This window comes from Magnolia sinica, chromosome 3, assembly GCF_029962835.1.
Source record: "Magnolia sinica isolate HGM2019 chromosome 3, MsV1, whole genome shotgun sequence".
NCBI classification, from domain to species: domain Eukaryota; kingdom Viridiplantae; phylum Streptophyta; class Magnoliopsida; order Magnoliales; family Magnoliaceae; genus Magnolia; species Magnolia sinica.
The window spans coordinates 87,142,694-87,165,102 of record NC_080575.1 but is presented as its reverse complement, the minus strand read 5'-3'; the positions used below and the strand labels follow the sequence as shown (position 1 = coordinate 87,165,102).

Here is a 22,409-nt window from a genome sequence, read left to right as displayed (position 1 = left end):
GTCATGGTTCAAATGTAAAATGGTAACACAAAAACAAAAAATTAACATCACTATCATACATGGAATTTGAGAGAAGCAAATGCATTGCCATGAATTTGAGACCATCCAAGCGCTAAAGCAAGCTTCAACAATAACAAGTGTTTCAAATAAATGCAATTTTTTCATATTAAGATGGGGAACATGTATAACATAGGAGATGAAATGAGAAGAATAGCTCCCTCAAACGCCACGACCCTCCGTCACGGATGATCTCCACCTAGTAGTCTCAGCAGGCTCCCTATTGCTAAGATTCTGCAAGACAGAAGAAGAAGAAGAAGAAGAATGAGAAGATACTTGTTAATAATTTTAGTCACTAAAAAGGAAAAAAATAAAATAGCCAAGCTAATATGATGCATATGCATTTATCAACTTAAGGACTCAATGGCGAATGTCAATAGATTGAGACAATACAACATTAAACAAGGTATTTCAATCTTACAAACAATGAACTCATAGGTAAAAAAGGGTCATCATCAAATACACGTAAGAGATGACAATGCATGAAATGGAAATATGCTGTGCATTACATGGAACTCTAGTGCCTAGGGGAGTGAGTTTATATACAATTAGTAAGAAAAGGATTCTAATGAACATATCCAATAAATGAGAACTGAGAAAATAAAAATCACCAAGGAAAAAAAAACAGAAGGCTAAATTCATACATTTTGGCATAGTTCCCATGGAGACAAGTCTTATACAGGCCTGGCCCGACAGTCCAAACTTGGTCTGCTTTAAGCTTGCAGGTCAAACACAGGCCTATGTTTAAGTCCACCAAATGAACGGGATAGGCCCAGTCCAAGTTTGATGGGGGTGCTTGGTGCTTGTAAAATCTCTTCTTAGTGGTAGGGCTATCAATAGGACACACTCATGGTTGGTTTCAACTGGATTTTAATTGGTCAGGCTGAGCTTGTCAGGCCAGCCCTGTTCATAAGAAATTTTAGAATCACATGGGCAAACCCACTCCAACAGCTGCAAAAGAAAATTACTGTGCCCAAATTTTTAGTTATGTACATGTACATCACCATCTCATAAAAGCATAGTTGAAGAATTTACCATCAGGATCAGCCACCCTTGCCATCGAAAGTGCATTGAAAGTGCCCATATCCACACCATTCATTTATATTTCATAGAAGGGGAAGAATAAGAATTGTTCAATACTTGTTGATTGTCTGTCTTTTTCTTTTTATAGATTACTAATTAATCTGATTAACCAAACACTATTAGCTGGTAAACATCCATTCACTGTTGAAAAGAAACAGAAAGATTAGAAAAAGAAAATAAAAGGGGAAAAAAGTACATTTGTCAACAACAATCAAGGCATAGGCCTTGACCAAAAAAAATACAGAAAAAAGAAGAAGAAAGAGCTAGAAAATAGACTAACATAATCCAGCAGGATATTTGGAAAGGATGCCAAAACCCTAGGCTGGTTAGCCATGAATGATATTCATGCCTCAGCTTGAAAGTTGTTGGGAGGGTCAGATAGAAGAAGTGAATACATTTATTTTAAGATTTCCAAAAGTTCAACACATCCAGGCCTTTAATATCAATCAAAAATAAAATATAAACATGGGCATTGTATTTAGAGACATGGCAAAGCTCCATCTCCGATGTGGAGATCAAATGGCTATATTCTAGACTCATAAATAAAGATAACTCCACAGATAGGTACCTTGCATCGTTGAGAAAAATATGAAAAGGCGTCTTCCTTCCATTTCTGGACAGATAGGTACTAGTATCCTCACCCATAAGGGGGCCGTCCATTTGTAATAACCACCTTTATGTGAAAAGGATTCTACAAGGCACAAGGGTTCCGCTTGCAGTATGTACCACCTTATCATGCAGCAGAGAAAACTCAGTTTCCCATAGGAAAATCAATTCACTGCAGGATCCATCATCCTCATCGTTATCATCATCAAGTTATGATCAACAAGAATTGTCAAAACCAAAATTCATAACAAACATCCTTCAATACAATACCCAATCACGAACAAGAACAAAACCAAACACCACCCAAGAATCAAGATAACAGAATTCAAACACACCAATTCATTCAAAGAAAAAAAATACAATTGGAGCAATGAGGAATTCAATTTTAGAAGTCATACCTTGAAAGAGAGGCTGCCCAAATGCTTGCGCGATGTCAGAAAATGAAAATAAAAAAATCCAGTAGACTTTAATCCATGCTCCAAAAACAAAAAACAAAAAAATAAATAAAAATCAAAATACACACTGACTTTAATTTATACTTATCAAAACCCAAAACAGCTTTTTCTCAACTCCAAGACTCCAAACAAAGAAAATAGAATTGCAAAAGGGCCTGCCCGGTTATTACCTCCTTCCTTGTAAGTATACATATATATGAATTCTTCCAAGGCATAGAATCAAATAGGTAGTGGGCCCAACAGCTAGGGCCCACATACAAACAACCAATGGCATGTGTTTCCAACCTCCAAAAAAAAAGGAATAAAATGCCACGGAACATTAAAAAAAGCAACCAACTCAACAAACGCGCAATTAAAATAATTCAGCAATAGAAATTACAAAATAACCAAATACCAAACATCTAAAGAGTTGTTCTTTGATAAGTCCATGTACAAAGATAGATAACAAAGCATTCTAAATTCTAAACCATTGGCCGAAACTAATCTGATACAACGTCTAACTAGAAGCTTGACAGATTCTTTTGAGAATCTTACGAATGATCTTTTCAGAAATGATAGTGGAACTATCAGATCAATGGTTTTTTTTCATCCGCCAGCTATGGTGGGGCCCACCGGTGGGACCCTTTATGTTAGAAAACATTGGCCCCACATTCACGGAACCTCGGCCATTGACTAGGAACCGTATCCAAACTCCCGCCTTATTCTACCAAGAAAGATTTCACCATATGGGAACTACCCATGATATTTCCATGCCCAAACGTGTCGTTCCTTTACAACTGACCACACCACATTTTTCATGCCTCCATATCCTGTACTTATTTCACAAACATTACAGTGGGCCCACCCGCTTCTGAAGGCAGGCCTGTGATAGAGTCCTGCATCACAAAATACACCACAGAAGATAAGTGGGGCACACTGTGATGTTTGTGATAAATCCATTTTGTCCCCTCAAACACACCGCGGTTGAGGGATTCACGGACGAGGGCGAAAACGTGGGGTTGATCGGTGAGGAGCTGGTCGACATTGATGGCCTTGAGGCCTTGAGACCTTCAAACGAAAAAAGAACTCGAGATAACCAAAAAAAATTGAAAGAAAGAAAATGCAAAACTGTGGAAAAATCAAATGGCGTATATGAAACCCTAAAAATTGCTGATCTCCGGGAAATTTACACCAAAACGCAAAGATTTTCTTCTATTATGATAAATCATAGACACAAAAAGAGGAGAAATTTGAAACGAGGTACCTGAAAAATCTCCCGATCGCAAATTCCTGACAGTGTAAATGAATGTCGAAAGAGGAACTCCAGCGACTTTTGTTTGAATGAAGACGAGGCATCCTCTGCACGAAAGATGGATATGGAAATCCTCTTCTAAAATGAAACGTTACTTTCAAATTCGACAATTGTGAGTTTTCCATCATTTATAACATAAACTATGTTAACAACCATACATATAAGAGACCATTTACCAGATGATTATGATAGTCTTATATAGGAAAAAAGTACAAATATTAGCCATTTACAATTAGACCCATTATTTAGATGGCCTGGATAACACCATCTCATTGCCACTATTGTTATGAATGAGTCACCACTGTTTTACCTCAACTGCAAAACTCGCACAATGTCATTGTACAATAAAAAACATCCTGTTGAGATTTGGATCTGGTAGGCTCTATGGGCCCCACCATGATGTATATGTTTTATCCCCACCGTCCATCCATTTCTCAACGTCATTTTAGGGTTGATCCCTGAAAATGAGCTCGATATAAATCTTAAGTGGTCCACACCACGAGAAAATAGTTGGGCAGCCAAATATCATGAAATATCATGATATTTCATGATTAATAAATCTAATTCAGTATAGTGGATCTCACCACAGAAAACATTCCCACAGTGGAAACTATCTTAAGGCCCACCATAATTTTTATTTGAAATTCAACCTGTTCAAAAGTTTTAAAAAAACATGAAATAAGATAAAACACAAATATTAGCTTGATCTAAAACTTTCGTGGTCCTTAAACAGTTTTAATGGTGGATGTCACTATCCCCACTATTTTCTGTGCTGGGGTCCACTGGAGCTTTGGATTTATCCTTGGATATTGCCCAAAAATGATCTCTCCAAATGGATGGAAGGTTTGGATATAAAACATACATCATGATGGGGCCCAAAATTGAGAGGTATATAAATATCAGGTGGACCACACCACATGAAAGCAATAGTGATTGGATATCCATCATTAAAATCCTATGTAAGGCCCACTATACTCTTTATTTGGCATCCAATTTGTTTATTAGGTCATTCAGGTTTAGATGAAGGGGAAAAACAAAAATCATCTCAATTCAAAACTTTTATGGCCTCTGGAATGTTTTAAATGGTTGACGGTCATTCAACACTATTTCTTGTAATGTGGTCCATTTCAAATTGGGATATTTCTCATTTTTGGTCTCATGCCATAAGATGATCTTTAAAAATAGATAGACGGCATGGATTAAACACATACATCATGGTTGGGCCCACACAGCACCAACCACAAGCCAATATTGGATGGTGTAAGGGGATGAGCCAATTCGTCCCTTTATTTGTGGTGTGGTCCATTTAATCCTTGGATATGATTCATTTTTTGGATAATTCTATGAAATGATTTCAAAAAATGGATGAACGGTGTGGGTTGATCCCAAAATTTCGGTAAATCCAAAACCCAAGTGGACCATGCCACACAAAACAGTGTCAAATAATGATTTCCACCGTTGATACCTTGGGCCCACATTAATGTTTATTTGTCATCCAACATGTTCATAATATCAAAAAAAAATATGAATGAAGGGAAAACACAAACATCGGCCTAAATGTGGGTCACACCACATAATATAATGGAGGGGTTTCCTTAGAACATTCATAATCATATATTAGGCCTGCCTAAATGTGATTCACATATCCAACCCACTCATTATGTGTGTCCCACTTGGATGAGGAGTTGGAGCAATTTTCAACTGCATCCATGTTGTATTAACTTATAAACAGGTTGGATCTTAAATAAACATCGTGGTGGGCCCTAAGAAGGTTTCAATAGTGGGTGTCACTATCCCACTCTTTTCTATGGTGGGTCCACTTGAACTTTGGATTTGCCCCGTCAGTTAGATGCATCATTCCATGGTGGGCCACGAGCTTAAAAATAAAGTCAATACATGACTTGGGTGGGCCACACCGCATACTATAGTTGAGAGGGTTACCCTCCCATTAAAACATTTCATAATTATTTATTGGGCCCACCTAGATGTGGTTTATAGATCTAGCCCATTCATTATGTGTGTCCCACTTGGATGAGGAGTCAAACCAAGTTTCATACACATCCAAAACTCATGTGGGCCCCACCAAATGCTTTTATATGTGGGGTGCACACAAATTAACCTCATGGGAAGTTCCCATGAGGTGACCTTATAGTACCATTTCACTCTGTAGGTAACTCCTTCATGGGTGTTACTCTAACCGTGTAGGGCCCACCTTGATATATTTTATGTATATCGACACCGTTCATATATTTTTCCATCATATTTTAGGATGTGATTTCAAATCATAAGAACTCAATAATCTCAAGTGGCCCATACCAATCAAAACAATGATGAATAACTATTAAAAACCTTTTGAAGGCCACATAAGTTTTGGATCAATTTGATCTTTGTAGTTTACCTTCATCTAGATCTTCTTTACATTATCAATAAGTTAGATTGCAAATAAACATTACTAAAACCTTACGATGGGCTCTTTATAATTTTTAATGGCGAGGTACTATCTTTTCATTCTTTCCAGTTGTGTGGCCCACTTAAGATTTAAATCTACACAATTTTTTATACCCGGCCATAAATGGGTTGGAGAAACATAGGGGTGGCAAGGATATACAACACATCATCAAAATCTCACTTTTGTTATCTAACTTTTCAATTTTTCTTGTCAAAAAAAAAAAAAAAACTAGTTTTCTTTTTTAAAATATATATTTTTTTACAATTTGTCAATTTTTTCACAATTTTATTTAATTTCTTAAATTTTCTTTTTCAAAATATCATTTTTTTTAATCTCGCTTTTGTTATATAACTTTTTAATTTTTCTTGTCAAAATGCAAAATCTAGTTTTCTTTTTAAAAAAATATTATTTTTTTTTCAATTTGTCAAAATTTTCACAATTTTGTTTAATTTTTTAAATTTTCTTTTTCAAAATATCTTTTTTTATCGAAATCTCACTTTTGTTATCTAACTTTCTAATTTTTCTTGTCAAAATACAAAATCTAGTTTTCTTTTTTTAAAAATATATATTTTTTTTACAATTTGTCAATTTTTTCACAATTTCATTTAATTTTTTAAATTTTCTTTTTCAAAATATCATTTTTTTAATCTCACTTTTGTCATATAACTTTTCAATTTTTCTTGTCAAAATACAAATCTAGTTTTCTTTTTTAAAAAATATATTTTTTAACAATTTGTCAATTTTTTCACAATTTTGTTTAATTTTTTAAATTTTCTTGTTCAAAATATCATTTTTTTATCGAAATCTTTTTTTTTTCAAAATTATCAACAGTTTTTTTTTCATAAATTTACATTTTTCTGAAACATTATTAATTAATTTTCTAAGCTTCTCAACTTTTTTTTTTTTTTTTTTGCAATTCATAATTTTTTTGAGGAGCATTAATAGATATGGTCCTTGACAGTCTTTATTGGAGATAGTCTGTAACAGTCTTTAAAAGAGACGGTCTTTGACAGTCTCTAATAAAGACGGTCTTTGACAGGGATATAAGATAGCTGAGGACTGTCTCTAATAGAGACGGTCTTTGATAGTCTCTAAAAGAGAGGGTATTTGACAAGGTTATAAGACGGCTAAGGACCATCTCTAATAGAAACAGTCGTTGACAGTCTCAGATTTCAAGTAAAAGACGGTCAATGACCGTCTCTAATGCAGACGGCCAAAGACCGTCTTTAATGACCGCATATAAGCCGGTCTTCAACCGTCTTAAATGATTTGTGGATGTTTAACATTTTAAGACAATATTAGGGACGGTCAATAGCCGTCTAAAATTTTAGAGACGGTTTACAGTCGTCTCTAAACCATCTTTAAACCAAAGAATTTTAGAGATGGTCCAGAACCGTCTCAAAATTCGTCCTTTTTTTTCATTTTTCACGTAGTGAATGTACAGATGGCACACATTTTTACCTCATCATGTAGGGTGTCGTGTGCTGATTGAACGACTAGCTGTAAATAGCATTTGCCTATCATTTGTGAATTCTTTATTATTTTCAATGGTAATGATATTTATAACCTACTATATCCGAGGACCAAAACTAGTTGGATTCAAGCCAACCCAACAGGTTACAAGTGCCTGGAGCCATGCTGGCCTAGATCCCAATCTTGGTCCACTCGCAGCTGTCCCGATATCCTAGAATCCATCCCAACCCAACCCAGTCCCACTGGGTAGGAATCTTGGTCCGCACACGGCCATCGACCCGACAACCCAATACCCATTCCAAAAGTCTAATATGAGTGTATCATTTATGCATAGCTCAAGCTCAACTCATTTCTAGTTCTTTACGAGACATTGAGTGATGGACTCTAATAACAGTCATAATAAGGCATTCATCACATGCAGAATGAATGTCATTCCTCTTTTCTATTTCATATTTATTGATAATTACAATCGTGTGAATTCGAATCGGTGGCATTTACATGGATGATCTTTATTAATTTAATGGTGCTCTACATATATGGGCACAGGTGTTAATTTCATACACGACCACAAGATAATTGTGCTTGCTTGATTTTTGGGCAGAGATCCTTCTAATAGTAAGTTCCACTTTTTTTTCTTTTTCTTTTTTTAACATAACATTAAAAACGGGCATGATGGAAATGGCGTTCCTCACCTATCATATACTCTGTTATAACATTCAGGCATGCACCATCTGAGATAAACAACCGACTATTACAAGAAATGTTTGTGATGAGCATTGCTGGCACATGCCTGTATCTCTGATATATACTCTATGGTGAGATGGCAGTGATGCAACACAGTCTCTGCTCAAAGGGACACACCTTCACCCTGCACCTTAATTTATATCATTATGAAACTTTTTAAAGTGAGGCAAAATAAATGAGCTATTTTTATCATTTTATTGTGTTTTTTTAAAGAAAAATTATAACTTATAAATCGAGAGTCAAATACACTTATAAAAAAGTTTAAGTTATTAAAATTATAATTGTTGGGGAAAAAACACCAAGTCCGGAGACGCGGTTATGGAATGGACCAACTCTATCGGCACTGCCCGAGAATCCGAGGCAACGTATTGGATCGAGACGAGACAAAGCCTAGAGGAGAGACTTAGCTCAGATTTCTGGGAAACGAATCCCGACCGAGACCTTAAGAGTCAGGAGCCATAGGCAAAGTAAGACACATAAAGTTGGCTCGATTAGCGAGGCATCAATGTCTAAAGAGGCCGATTGAGGCCCTGAAGCTAAAAGTAACCTGACCGACCATAAAACCGACCCATACGAGGTCGGATACAGTGTCGGGTATCGGATTAAGGAAGAACGTCGACCATAAGCTGATCCTGTTCCGTCCGATAGGGGCCAGAAAGCTTTATCTTTACAGCCAGCCGAGACTCGTCTGTTACTTGAGTTGGTCAAGGCCGAGCCGAGCGAGGAAGAAATGGTGTAAGCTTAAATACCATTCCGGAAATCACGGGAAAGGATTCTCGATCCCGAGGATCTTGGCATCGGGAAGCATCCATAAGAAGGTTACGGCTAAATCAAATCTCCTAGAAATTGGGGAGAGAATCCCTATACGGCAGGATCATCCCTCTCCTATAAATGAGAGACACTTGAAGGGTGAAAGGTATGCAAAAACTCTCTCCCAAACCCCCTCAATACTATAAGACCCAGATTCCTAGCCTGACTTTGGCATCGGAGGGTCCCCTGCTCTAGTCAGGGTGTCCTTTATTTTCTTCCTGTGTAGGTACTCGAAGATTTAAAGAGAGGAGACCAGATTTTTGCATCAACAGTTTGGTGCCATATGTGGGATAAGATACAAAAAGTAGTGTTCCAAGCTCTATCCAGAAGTGTCAAGCGAGCGTTAATGGTGAGAAACAGAAAAACTGGTCCTACCGAACCAAATGAGGCTGATGACGCTGGACCGCCAAGTCCAGATGGGACCCAAGGAGCTCAGAACTAACCTGATAATCAACAAGGCTCCGCGGCTCGTCCTGCAGCATCTGCCACAACTAAGAATACCCAGAGGAATCAAGGAAATGGACGATTGGATCGGGAGGTCCAGGAACTCATAGCCGATATAAACGTTATGAAACAAATGTTGGAGCAGATACACCGTCAACAAACTTAGCAGCCTCAACAAGAATAGGCGATGAATGTTCCGCAACAAGTTGCCGACCTTCATTCCACTGCCCCGCAGTCGCTGGAACAACCGAGTCAGCCCCATGGGCCGCCCAAGCCAGCGCCCGCTCATTCCGTGACTCCCGTGCTACCTTCCACTAATCTTCGACACGAGATAGATCGGATGAGGTGCAACCGGCCTCCGGTTGAAGGGATGGCATAAAGTAATGAGCCTTGAAAAGCTGACCTTCAGGACTTTAAAAAAGAAGTGTTAGAGGAGATGGTGGATATGAAGCATAGTCGGGATGCATATTCAACCACGATAAAAACAAAAGCATCCTCGTTCGTCGATGAAATGATGCAAGCCCGGCTGCTGAAAAGATTTTGCCTCCTTCAGATTACACCTTTCACAGGCAAAACTAACCCAACGGAACACATCGAATGCTTCCGAACGTATATGGAACTACATGATGCCTCGGATGCCGTGATGTGTCGGGCTTTCTCCCTCACCTTAACCAACGTGGCCCGATTTTGATTCAAGCAGCTGAGACCAAAGTTCGTCAGCACGTTCACAGAACTCAGTGATGCCTTTCTCACCAATTTCATTGGTGGGAAGAAGAAGTTGAAGCCCCCTGCGCATATGAACAACATAGTTCAGAAAGAGGGAGAGCTGCTGAAAGACTACACCAAACGTTTCAACTTTGAATCACTCCAAGTTCGAAAACATTTAGAGGAGACATCACTCAATTCCATCATACAAGGCGTTAAGGATAAGCCATTTCTTACATCCTTGGACAAGAATCCGCCTGAGACTTTGGCTGAATTCATGACTCGGTCAGATAAATATGCAAACGCTGAGAAAACAAGAAACTTGCGTGAGGCCGCCCAGAACGTAAAAACCCCAGCTAAAGAGTCAGCCAAAAAGGAAGTTGACTCGACTAGAGGAAATAAGCGTAAGGATGACTAAACACGCGATGAACAAAAGTCGGGCAAGCGACCCGACCGAAAGTTTTCTACATACACCCCACTTAATAAACCTCAAGAGCAGGTGTTGATGTAAATCAAGAGAAGGATTTGTCAGCTAGCCGAATAAGCTTTGGAGTAATCCGAACCGGCGGAAGAATGATAAATATTGCCACTACCATCGCGATCATAGCCACAATACGAGTGATTGTTATCACTTGAAGGAAGAAATCGAAAGGCTTATCCGAGAAGGCCGGCTCAAAGAACACGTCGAAAGAATCGGGACAGCGGAAGAACGCTCGGGAGACAACCGACCCACGGAGAAAATTCAGACTATTGTCGGTGGTCTTCGCAGCGGAGGTGAATCAAATAATGCTCAAAAAAGTCACGCCAGGAGCATCAGTCGACCTGAGTCCGAGATCCTGATCATAGCTCGGCCTTCGAAGGAAAAGAAGAAAGAAAAATATTGCATCTCGTTCACCGATGAAGATGCTCGAGGCATTCATCATCCTCATGATGACGCATTAGTTGTCACTCTAACCATCGCAAACCGAAAGATGTTCTGCATACTCGTCGACACAGGATCATCTGCTAACGTATTGTTGACTCAGGCATTCGACAAAATGGGTATTGAACGATCGACCTTACGGCCGATGTGTACTCTATTGATCGGATTCTTGGGAGGACAGATACTCCCAAAAGGTATCATTTTGCTGCCACTTATTGTTGGAAGCCCTCCGCATCAGGCGACAGTGATGGTTGACTTTCTGATAGTCGACCAATCGTCCATTTATAATGCTATACTTGGTCGACCCTCTTTAAGTCTCCTCCAAGCCATGGTATCTACATACCATCTCTCTATGAAATTCTCGACTGATTTGGGAGTGAGAATCATTAAAGGAGATCAGCAAGACGCAAGATACTGCTACGCAACAGCCGTAAAAGTCCCAACCGAGATATCAATGATCGAGTCACTAAATCCGAGAGCTGAAACTCACGAGTGAGGGCAACTAGTGGAAGACCTTATTTCAGTAACTTTGGTCGAGACCGACGGATCTACAACAGTACAAATTGGCTCATCTCTACGATAGCCCTGTTTCGGTGATACGCCGACATATTTGCATGGAGCCGTGAAGACATGACGGGAATTGACCCATCCATTATCACACATCGACTTAACATCAATCCGACCTACCGGCCGATCCGACAGAAGCGACGTTTGCTCGGTCCTGAAAGGTACGCAATCATTGAAGAAGATGTTAGCAAGCTCCTCAAGGCCAAATTCATAGAAGAGATATACTATTCGGAATGGATAGCCAACGTCGTACTTGTGAAAAAAGCCAATGGGAAGTGGCATGTCAGCATTGACTATACCGACCTGAATAAAGCCTGCCCAAAGGATAGTTTCCTCTTTCAAGGATCGATCAGTTGGTGGATAGTACTGTGGGGCACGAACTTCTTAGTTTTATAGATGCTTATTCAGGGTACAATCAAATTGTAATGCATCAGTCTGATAAATCTAAGACCACCTTTGTCACTGACAAAGGTCTTTATTGTTACCAAGTGATGCCATTTGGTTTGAAAAATGCTGGAGCGACTTATCAAAGATTAGTGAACAAAATCTTTGCTCGGTTGATCGGCTAAACCATGGAGCGTACATTGACGACATGCTCATTAAAAGTGTACACACAGCCGACCTTATAGCCGACCTAGAAGAAATGTTCCTGATCTTACGTAAGTTTCAAATGAAGTTGAACCCGAGTAAGTGTGCCTTTGGTGTGAGCTCTGGAAAGTTCCTCGGATTCCTAGTCAGCCAGCGAGGAATCGAGGCAAATTTAGAGAAAATTAAGGCATTGCTGGACATGGAGTCTCCGAAAACTATAAAAGACATACAAAGATTGACCGGACGAGTAGTGGTACTCAACCGTTTCCTCTCCCGAGCCACTGATAAATGTCTCCCATTTTTTAAATAATTGAAGGGACGACAAACGGTGGATTGGACGAAAGAGTGCGAAACAGTGTTCCAGCAATTAAAGTCTTACCTCGGGTCTCCTCCCCTCTTATCGAAACCTGAGCCAAGAGAAGCCCTGCTATTGTATCTTGTGGTGTCCGAGGTAGCAGTTAGCTCGGGACTGATACGGGAGCATGAAGGGAAACAACTGCCAGTTTATTACGTAAGCAAAGCACAACTACCGGCAGAGACGAGATACCCACTCCTGAAAAAAGTGGCCCTAGTGTTGATCGTCTCCTCGCGACGACTTTGGCGATATTTTCAGGCTCATACAATTATAGTCATGACTGATCTCCCACTACATCAGGTCCTGCAGAAACCAGAAGCTTCAGGCCGACTCATGAAGTGGGCGATTAAACTCAGCGAATTCAATATTCAATTCAAGTCGAGAGCAGCAGTTAAGGGGCAAGTCGTGGCCGACTTCATTGCTCAAGTGATAGCACGAGCAGATTCAATGGCTTGGAATACCGAGCCTACTGAAGAATTGACCACCGCTTCTCCCGAGTCAATGCCCGACCCAATCCCCTGGAAGCTGTTTGTTGATGGCTCCTCCAACTCTAAGGCAAGTGGGGCAAGAGTAGTACTGGAAACTCCTGATCAAACCTACATGCAGTATGCCTTAAGACTTGGATTTCAATCCTCGAACAACACAGCAGAATATGAAGCTTTATTGCTCGGTCTCCAACTGCGGCCAGTTTGGGCGTTACGCATCTCAATGTTTTCAGTGATTCACAATTAGTCGTCAATCAAGTCGTTGGTGTGTATCAAACACGTAAAGAGTAATTGAAAGCATATGTGGAGAAAGTCAAAGAGTTAATCGACGGATTCAAACAGTGTGTAGTTACTCGGATCCCTCGGACAAAAAATGCCAAAGCCGATCTGTTGGCAAGACTTGCCTCAACCGACGAGGACGATATACCTAGGTCCATTCCAATTGAGTACGTCGCCAAGCTAAGTATCGGTGAACCAATTAGCTCGACCATTCATACAATCAATTCGGAACCCACTTGGCTTGACCCGATTATCCGATATCTCGACAATAGAGAGTTGCCCGAAGATCACGCCGAAGCTCAATAATTAAAAATCCGAGCTTCTCGTTACACCATACTCAACGGCGTGTTATACAAGAAAGGTTATTACGCTCCGTTACTACAATGCCTAATCCCTAGTGAAGCCGACTACGTACTACGAGAAATACATGAAGGAATATGTGAAAACCATTCAGGAGGACGATCACTCGCACATAAAGTTCTACGTCAGGGGTACAATTAGCCGACCATCCAGCACGACGCTCATAAACTCATCCAAAGATGCAACAAATGTCAACGGTTTATAGCCATTCCGAGGTAACCCCTGGAGGAACTGACTCCAATGATCGGTCCTTAGCCATTCGCGCAGTGGGGAATCGATATTATCGGACCACTACCCATGAAAAAAGGACAGACCATGTAAGACCCGTGTCCTAATCCGTACCATTCCGTTAGCTTCCGCGGTCCTTCCGGTCAAATTCCGGCAATCTTCGCACCGTATTCGGTGTTTACGCACGATCCTAGGCCAGGTCCCGCGCACCGACGTCGGCTTGATCTAAAAGTTGTATCATAGCGACCGCGTCGTCGCCGCGGTTCCAGCGCCGTGACTTGCGCACCAAACCGATACCCAGGCAAGAAGATGCCGATCAGCGTTTATTCCGAAGAAACACCGCGCGTTGCGGATTTCGAGGGAATCTCTACACAATTAGTCCCATCAATCAACATTTAATGCATCCCATACATCAAGTACTACACCCATTCCCTCTTTTTCCAAAAGTCCACCATTCTTTCCACCTCACCACTCCTCTTTTCCAAATTTCAACAACAACCATACACCTTTACAATTTTTTCAACCCAACCCATCACTCCATCACCTCACCTCACCCATCCATATCTTCTTTCTCTCTCTCATTTCTCATATCTCTCCCAAGCAACTCAACCCCCCTCACGTCCAAGCTTTCTCTCCCTCTCAAGTGTGGTCCACCTTCCATCATCCATCTACACCCTCCCATCTCTCATCCCCACCATCAAGAGTCCATCATCCTCCATCAAAGTTGAAGCTAAGGGGCATTGGAGTCTAAGAGACCAAGAAGAAGGAAGATAAGGTGGGTGATTTGTCATTATTTTAAATTTTAGGGCCCACTTGTTGGTGGGACCCATTTGGATGTATGTGATTTAATCTAGAGGGCCCATAGTGGCGGGGTTCCTCTACCTCACCGAATATCTCTCTCTCTATCTCTCTCCCTTTCTTTCTTTGTAATGGTGTAGATCCCACCAATATGTGTTACATCTACCCCGTCCATCTACATCAGACGGTGTGGCCCACTCTATTGCAGGTGATGATCCACACCATCCATTGTTTAGATGGCCCAATGCTTTGTATATATATATATATATATATATATATATATATATATATATATATATATATATATATGTATGTATATACATATTTGTTATACATGTATAATATAATGTGTATCATATATATAATATAATATATATTATATACATATAAGATGGTGGGCCACATCTACGTGGGACCCACCATAGCAATGAGATTAGGAGTTTGGTCACTGGACGTTGGAAGTGAAGTATGTGCACTGACGTGGATGTGTACCAGCAAACACAAAAAAAAGAGGGGTTAGTTGCCTTTTTGGGTGGGCCACCTATGTAGGCCCCACCTTGATGTATGTGCTCAATCCAATCCGTCCATCTTCCTCTCCAGCTCATTTTAGGCGTTGAGCCAAACTTTGAGGGTAATCTGATTCTCAGGTGGGCCATACCATAAGAAATAGCGGTATCACCCTTGAAAACCACCTAGATCCCTTAATTCGTCAAAAACAGGCCGTATATTAGACTCGTTTGATCGGTCAGACTCGTTTGATCGGTCTTGGTCCATGGAATCCGATGGCTGGAGTGGATTCATCCGATGCGGGCCCCACACAGGAGTTTCTGCAAAAAAAATGATTTAAAAAAAAAAAACAACAAACTAGGCAGCAGTGCCTGCTGCTGCCATTGTCAGGACGCCAGAGGGCGGACGGACGGACGGACTGGTTCCACGTCCAGCCGTGGGCCCCACCATGATGTGTATTTTGCACATCCACACCGTCCATTCATTGCCCACCTCCATGGCCGTGGGCCATTCAAAAAATCAACCTTATACGAAATTCATGTGGGCCATACCATTTAAAATCATGTGAAGACATGTCAAAATATATAAGATCACTTGGTGGGACCTACCTGAGTTTTGGATGTTGCTGAAACTCGGTATGTACCGTCAGTCAGATGGGACCCACATAATGGATGGGCTGGATTTGTGAACCACATTTCGGTGGGCCCCACATCTGCCCAAAGGTCCAATGACCTTACCAACAGGTTGGACGTCAAATATACATTACAGTGGGCTCCCTGCCCGCGTAACCTTTTCAACAGGTTAGATGAGAAATAAACATTACAATGGGCCCAGGTTGGTTAGAAAATAAACATTTCAGTGGGCCCATTCCAGTGTGCCCTACCCCAGGTGCACGTGACCAACGGGTTGTGTGGTAAATATGCATTAATGTGGGCCCAGGTCACGTGTGACCTTATCAAAAGGTCGGGTAGAAAATAAATATTACAGTGGGCCTTACCTGGCCTAAATGACCTTATGAGGAATTGGATGGCAAATAAACATTACAATGGGCCCAGGTTGGTTAGAAAATAAACATTTCAGTGGGCCAGGTTGGGGTGGAAAATAAACATTATTGTAGCCCCAAGTTTGAGTGACCTTATCAATGGGTTGGATGGGAAATAAACATTATGGTAGGCCCCACACGGGACCCACTTATATATGTATGACAATCCACACCCTCCTTTAGTGTGGGCCCCACCATGATACGTGTGTTTCATCCAATCATTCAATCACCTTGAAAATTAATTTGTTTTTTGGCCCATTATTGAGGCCCACCTTAAATTGCATAAGCCCTCTGTAATGTATGCAAGGCCCGTGTGACTAGGCCCATGTTGATGCAATTTTGGCCCGTCATTGAGGCCCACCTTGATATATATCTGAGAGACCCATGTATGAGGCCATTTGATGTTTTAGAGGCCCATGGGTCGAGGCTCAATAAGATGTGCAAAATGCCCATTGAAATGTGTGATTCGTGGAAGGCCATCCTTTGGGAGCAAGGTTGGTTTTATGTCCACATTGTGAGGATAATGTCGGTTAAATGTCCGCATTATGAATCTCCCTAAGGCCCATTAATAGGCCCATACCTGTAGTATATAGGCCGCCCAGGCCCATCTTCTTAATAATCAGAGTCCATCACCTCATAACATGATAGTATAGGTCCATGATTCATGATCATTCGCATCATATGTATGCCTGATGTGAGGAGTGACCGATCATAGCATATGCCTTGGGCAGACTGTTTATGGGCTCCCTGATAGGTGGAGTTGCCCCATATAAGTGCATGGTACATACGAGATTGTTGCATGACTGATAATGTGACTCATGCACTTGCATTTGTGTGATTATAGTTACTGTATGCCCTAGTGACATCAGGGCCATAGCCTCCATAGACACATCATGGATGGCTGGGTTGGATGCCGGAAATGTTTGGTTCTAGCATACGGGCGCCATAGACGTCCTTGGGTGAAAATCCCTAAACCCGATGGTACCAGAGGATGACTCCAATGTCGAGACCGAGTGGATATATGAGCGCACGAGGGCCGAATACCAGGAGGCCGCGTCTCCCACTGTGTCGTGGTCGGTTGGAAAGGGGTGTGGCCTTACTCGCCCGAGGGTAGGGGGAAATACTAGGCTGAGTTTGACCAGCTCGCGAATGGGTCCGCTATCGACGTGCCGGATAGGTATTGGCAGACTATTGACCAGGCGGATAGTGAGGTTTCTTACACTTACTTGGACTGTGCGGCTAGGAGAGCGACAGTGCCATTCGGAGTGTATTGAACCCCGGTGATTATCCAGAATGAGAACTGTACTGATATATGATGAGGATTGGCATGCTTGAGTTGCATCTCGCATCGCATGGCTGTGTTATGGCCGATAGCATTCATATCTTGCACCGCATAGCCTTGGTACGGCTGATTGCATTCATGTGCTCATCACCATGATTCCGCATCACTCTGACCTTGCATTTTGAGCACGTTTATATTGCGCACACACTTACACCACCCTCTAAGCTTTCTATAAGCTTATGCACGATTGATGCGTGCAGGTGACGCCAGGACGCAGTCGCAGCCATAGTCTCACCATAGTTGGAGTGTGCAGCCAAGCTTCTGGAGTTTTGTTTCTTTTGTTGCATTGTATTCTCCCTTTCTATCGCATTGTACTCAAAAGTTTTTGATCATAGTGGATTTTGTGGTGGTGTTCTTGTGGTTATTGTCTGTGGGTTATGCTTTTGTTATGCTCATTATGAATCAGACTGATGATTTGAAATCCTCCTTGTAGTATCCCAGGATTGGAACCTGGTGAATGGGTGCCGGGATCCGAAAATGGAGTTCTACGGAGGCTGTCGGCGCCGGATTCGGCGATCGGGAATTTTGTGAGCCCGGTTTTCGAGTTCGGGGTGTGACAGACCAAGTTCGCTGTTGTAGCAGTGGACTACTTCACAAAGTGGGCTGAGGCTGAGCCACTGGCAAAAATAACCGAGCAGAAGATTACAGATTTCGTATGGAAGAACATTGTCTGTGGTTTCAGGGTACCCCGGACCATTATTACCGATAATGGGAAGCAGTTTGACAATAAGAGCTTTCGTGAAATGTGTGGTAATCTCAGAATCAGAAATGTATACACATCACCCCATCATCCTCAGACGAACGGACAAGTTGAGGCGGTCAATAAGATCATCAAACAGCATCTCCGAACTAAGCTTGACCGAGCCAGAGGAGCATGGGCCGAAGAACTCCCAAACATACCGTGGGCATACCGAACCATGGTTCGAACCGCTGCAGGAGAAACCCCTTTCTCCCTCGCTTATGGCTCAAAAGCCGTTACCCCGGTCGAGATCGGGCTGCCCTCATCCCAAATTAGTTCGTTTAACGAAGAGGATAATGAAGAATTCTTGGCCTTCGGACTTGACCTTGTGGACGAACAAAGCGAAAAAGTTCAGTTACGAACTATGGCTCAGCAACAACAAGTAGCTCAGTTTTATAATGCCTGATTTAAGGTCAGGCGATTTCGAGTCAGGGACATGGTTCTTTAAAAAAACGTTCCTCAATACTAAGGAAGTTGGTGCGAGTACACTGGGACCCAACTGGGAAGGACCCTATGTCATCTCAAGCACCATCCGACTAGGAACGTATCGATTGGAAGACTTAATTGGATAGTTGCTACCTCATCCGTGGAATGCCGAGTATCTAAAAATCTACTATCCCTAAGTTAGCCCATCGAAGCGTTCAAAAAGATTCAAAACCAACAAGCATGTAAACTGAATCAAGATAAATAAAAGAAAACTGAGTATATTCATTTACCAGTACATTTGTTACATTGAGCTACATCTTGTTACGACATTACACTGATAAAGAAAAAGGCTTAAAAGTAAAAGGAAAGGTCGGCTATGACACGCAAGCATCTTCCTTAGCCGTGGATACTTTCGAGCCCGCCCTGGAGCACGGTCTGTTTGGAGAGTTGGTGTGAGTGCCAAAAATGGAGCTGATGATGATACCAAAATAAGTGGTTCAGACTCAGCTACCACCACTGGGAGCAACCTCAGTAACTTCAGGAGTTGCCTCGGCCTCGACCTCGACACAACCACAACATCAGCAGACTCGGTGGCCTCGACCTCCATGCCTTCAGGACCAGAGACATCATCATCGAATCCCGACAAATCAAGGTTGGAAAAAGATTGCTTCATCAGTTGGGTGCAAGCTGTATATCCACTCTGATACAAGCGATCCCTTTCTTTCTCAAACTCTTAGGATTCAAGAAAGGCCTGCACAGCCCGATTCTTGGCCTTCTTGGCCTCCGTAGCCTCGTCGACAGCCTTCCGAATGGTTGCCTCAGCCTCCCCTTTGGTCTGAGCCAACTTATCCCCGCAAGAAGCATGAGCTTGATGGATTCTCTGACTCTCTTCTTAAGCCTTCGTCAATAGTGAAGCCACGCAAGCACACTCGGCTTTGGCGTTAGCAGTGGCCTTCTTAGCGAGTCCCAACTCACCCGACAGAATTTCAGCCCAAGTCAAGGCAGCCTTGACTTTTGCTACCGCCTCAGCTGCCTGCTTTTGAGCGGCAGTCAGATCCGAGAAGGCCTTAATTAAACAAGGGGCCAACTGCAAAAGGAAAATGCGAGGCTGGACTGAGTCACCAATAGAAGAAATCACAAACAAAAAAAGAGAGAAATCACCGACATTACCTCAAGAAGTATCTTCGTCGCATGACCAAGAGTTTGTAGCGAAGAGGCGTTGTAAAGACTAAAGAAATCTCTCTCGCTCCCATGAGTAATGGCCCAAGGGATCATCCTCGATACTACCTGCTCGAAAGGCTAAGGCTCCTGTTGAGTCATCCCCCCTCCTGAAGTCTCCCCTCTCTACTCCTCTCTTAGTTCCGAGACTAACTCGCTCTGCAATGGGTCCCAGCTCAGAAGCCGCTTGAGACTCGGCGGGAGCCGCTCCTACCTCTTCCACCCTCTCTTCGGGGTCAGAAAGCATGATGACAGTCGGGATGATCGGAGCAAGGGTGACTGGGGTGGATGACTCAGCCTTTGGAGCCGTCTTCGCCTTCTTTGAAGGCCAAGGCTCCGACAGAAGCACCGACCTCGGAGGAGCCATCATTTTTTACACCGGCTTAAGAAAAGGTCGAGCTTCAACTATCTTTATATCAGATAAGGTAAAGAATTAGATAAAATCCAAGAGAAACGCATCAGAATAAATTGTGGATACCTATCACGGCAGAGTCTAAGCCCGAGAGAAGGAGACGCTCCAGTTGAAGGAGAGTCTTTAAAGACCGATCTTCCGAACTTAGTCCCCTCAGATCCTTGATCTGAGCTAAAGCACCAGCTCTTAGGTTCGGCCTTCTCTTGGGGATATCTGCAAAACGCGTTCAGTCAGACTCAAGAATGTCAAGACAAAAAAGATACGGAGAAAGAAAATGCCAAGTCACCTGCTTCGAAAAATGCCCGGGGAATACGAGATTCGAAGAGCCCAGGCTAGGTAGTCTCCCAGTGACCGCATGCCCAGAACAACCTCTCTCTCCAGTGTTTATTGGAGGTAGGAGGGTCGGTTATCAAAAGACCGCCCTTGTTCTGCCAAGTGCACAAGCAGTACCAGTTGGGTTGTTGAGGGTTTGTCTGAATTTGGTACAGATAAAGGAACTCGTCCATAGTCAGTGGGGGTTGTTCTGTCTCGGCCCACAACACTGAACATCCGAACAAGTTCCTCCACCCGTTCGGCACTATCTGCCCAGGAACAATTCGGAGTCGAGACAGAAAATCCCGAGTAACGGGTTGGAGGGGCAGACATAAGCTACATTGCATTACGACCTGAAAAATTGCGACCATCCCAGTAGGAGGATGGTCAGGCAATTCACTTGGAAGGGGAAGACGAATAATAATCGAGTCGGGGACATGATACCCGACTCGGATCCTGTCTAAATCCGCCTCAGTTAAAACTGATGGGATTGGACCCTTCTGATCGTCTCCAACTCTCTCTCGGCAGCATCTCCCTCTTCGTCTGCCTACTCAATAGCCCTGGCCGACCTTCTTAGGGGAACCGAGTTGGTGGTTTCCTCTAACTCCTCATCCTCTTCTTCTAAGTCATCCCTAGGAAAACAGTGGTTAGGTCTCCCAGGGGCAGTCGACGCCCCTCCGCCGGAAGGACCCGCCGAAGCAGGACGTTCCGCTGAAGTTCCAGACGTTCTTTCAGAGAACCGAAAAGCTTCATTGGCACTAATCGCCATCTCCGCCAGCAATGAGGGCGATTCCGAGACATTCCAAAGATGTCCTGTTTCATCTTCATCACCGGAAATCCCTTCCTGGGGACTTAAAGAATGCGCTGCCATTAAAGAGTCAAAAAGGAAAGGGAGGGAAAGAAAACTCACCGGAGAGGCAAAAAGTGCACAGTTAGGGAAGTAAAAATGAGAAGAAGAGCAAAAATAATAGAGAAAGTGGCGAAACATGAAGACAAGCAGAGAGGAGGAGAAAAGAAGAAGAGAAAACGGGAAAGGAAAGCTCGCGCAAAAAATAGAAAATAAATCTCGCTCTCCCCTTTTATACCCGAGCCACGTGGCAATGGCATTTAAGGAGTATTCAAATCAACGCCTGCTTCGACTCCCCCGCCCGACACGTGGCGCACACCGACTGACGCAAGTAACGCCCTCGCCACGCGTTTGATGCTCATAAGCGGACGAAACGCTCTGATGGCTGTCCGCTCGTGCAACCTCGAGGACCGAACCGATGCCAGTTAAGAACGACATATGAAGCATTAAATGCCCCATCATAACCTCGGTCTTCAGGGCACACCAACTCAAAAAACTCGTTACTCCTTAGTGTCGACCTAACTAACACAAGGAGTAAGGGGCTTACTGTTAGGGAAAAGACACTAAGACCGGAGATCCGATTATGGAATGGACCAACTCTATCGGCACCGCCCGAGAATCTGAGGCAACGTGTTGGATCGAGACGAGACAAAGCCTAGAGGAGAGACTTAGCTCAGATTTCTGGGAAACGAATTCCGACCGAGACCTTAAGAGTCACGACCCATAGGCAAAGTAAGACACATAAAGTTAGCTCGGTTAACGAGACAGCAATGTCTAAAGAGGCCGATTGAGGCCCTGAAGCTAAAAGCAACTTGACCGAATATAAAACCGACCCATATGAGGCCGGATACAGTATCAAGTATCG

At 42.6% G+C, this 22,409-nt stretch overlaps 1 long non-coding RNA gene across 2 annotated transcripts; it reads right to left on the bottom strand.

The window, feature by feature from the left end:
- Nucleotides 1-205: 205 nt before the first annotated feature.
- Nucleotides 206-3,572, bottom strand: LOC131240144 (uncharacterized). Of its 2 annotated transcripts, none has more exons than XR_009168634.1 (3): nucleotides 3,445-3,572; nucleotides 1,709-3,248; nucleotides 206-291 (listed from the first exon to the last, which is right to left on the bottom strand). It is a non-coding gene; the product is annotated as an uncharacterized LOC131240144 (long non-coding RNA). The 2 variants fall into 2 exon arrangements; XR_009168635.1 differs by having other exon boundaries at nucleotides 1,709-3,240.
- Between the last annotated feature and the right edge of the window lie 18,837 nt (nucleotides 3,573-22,409).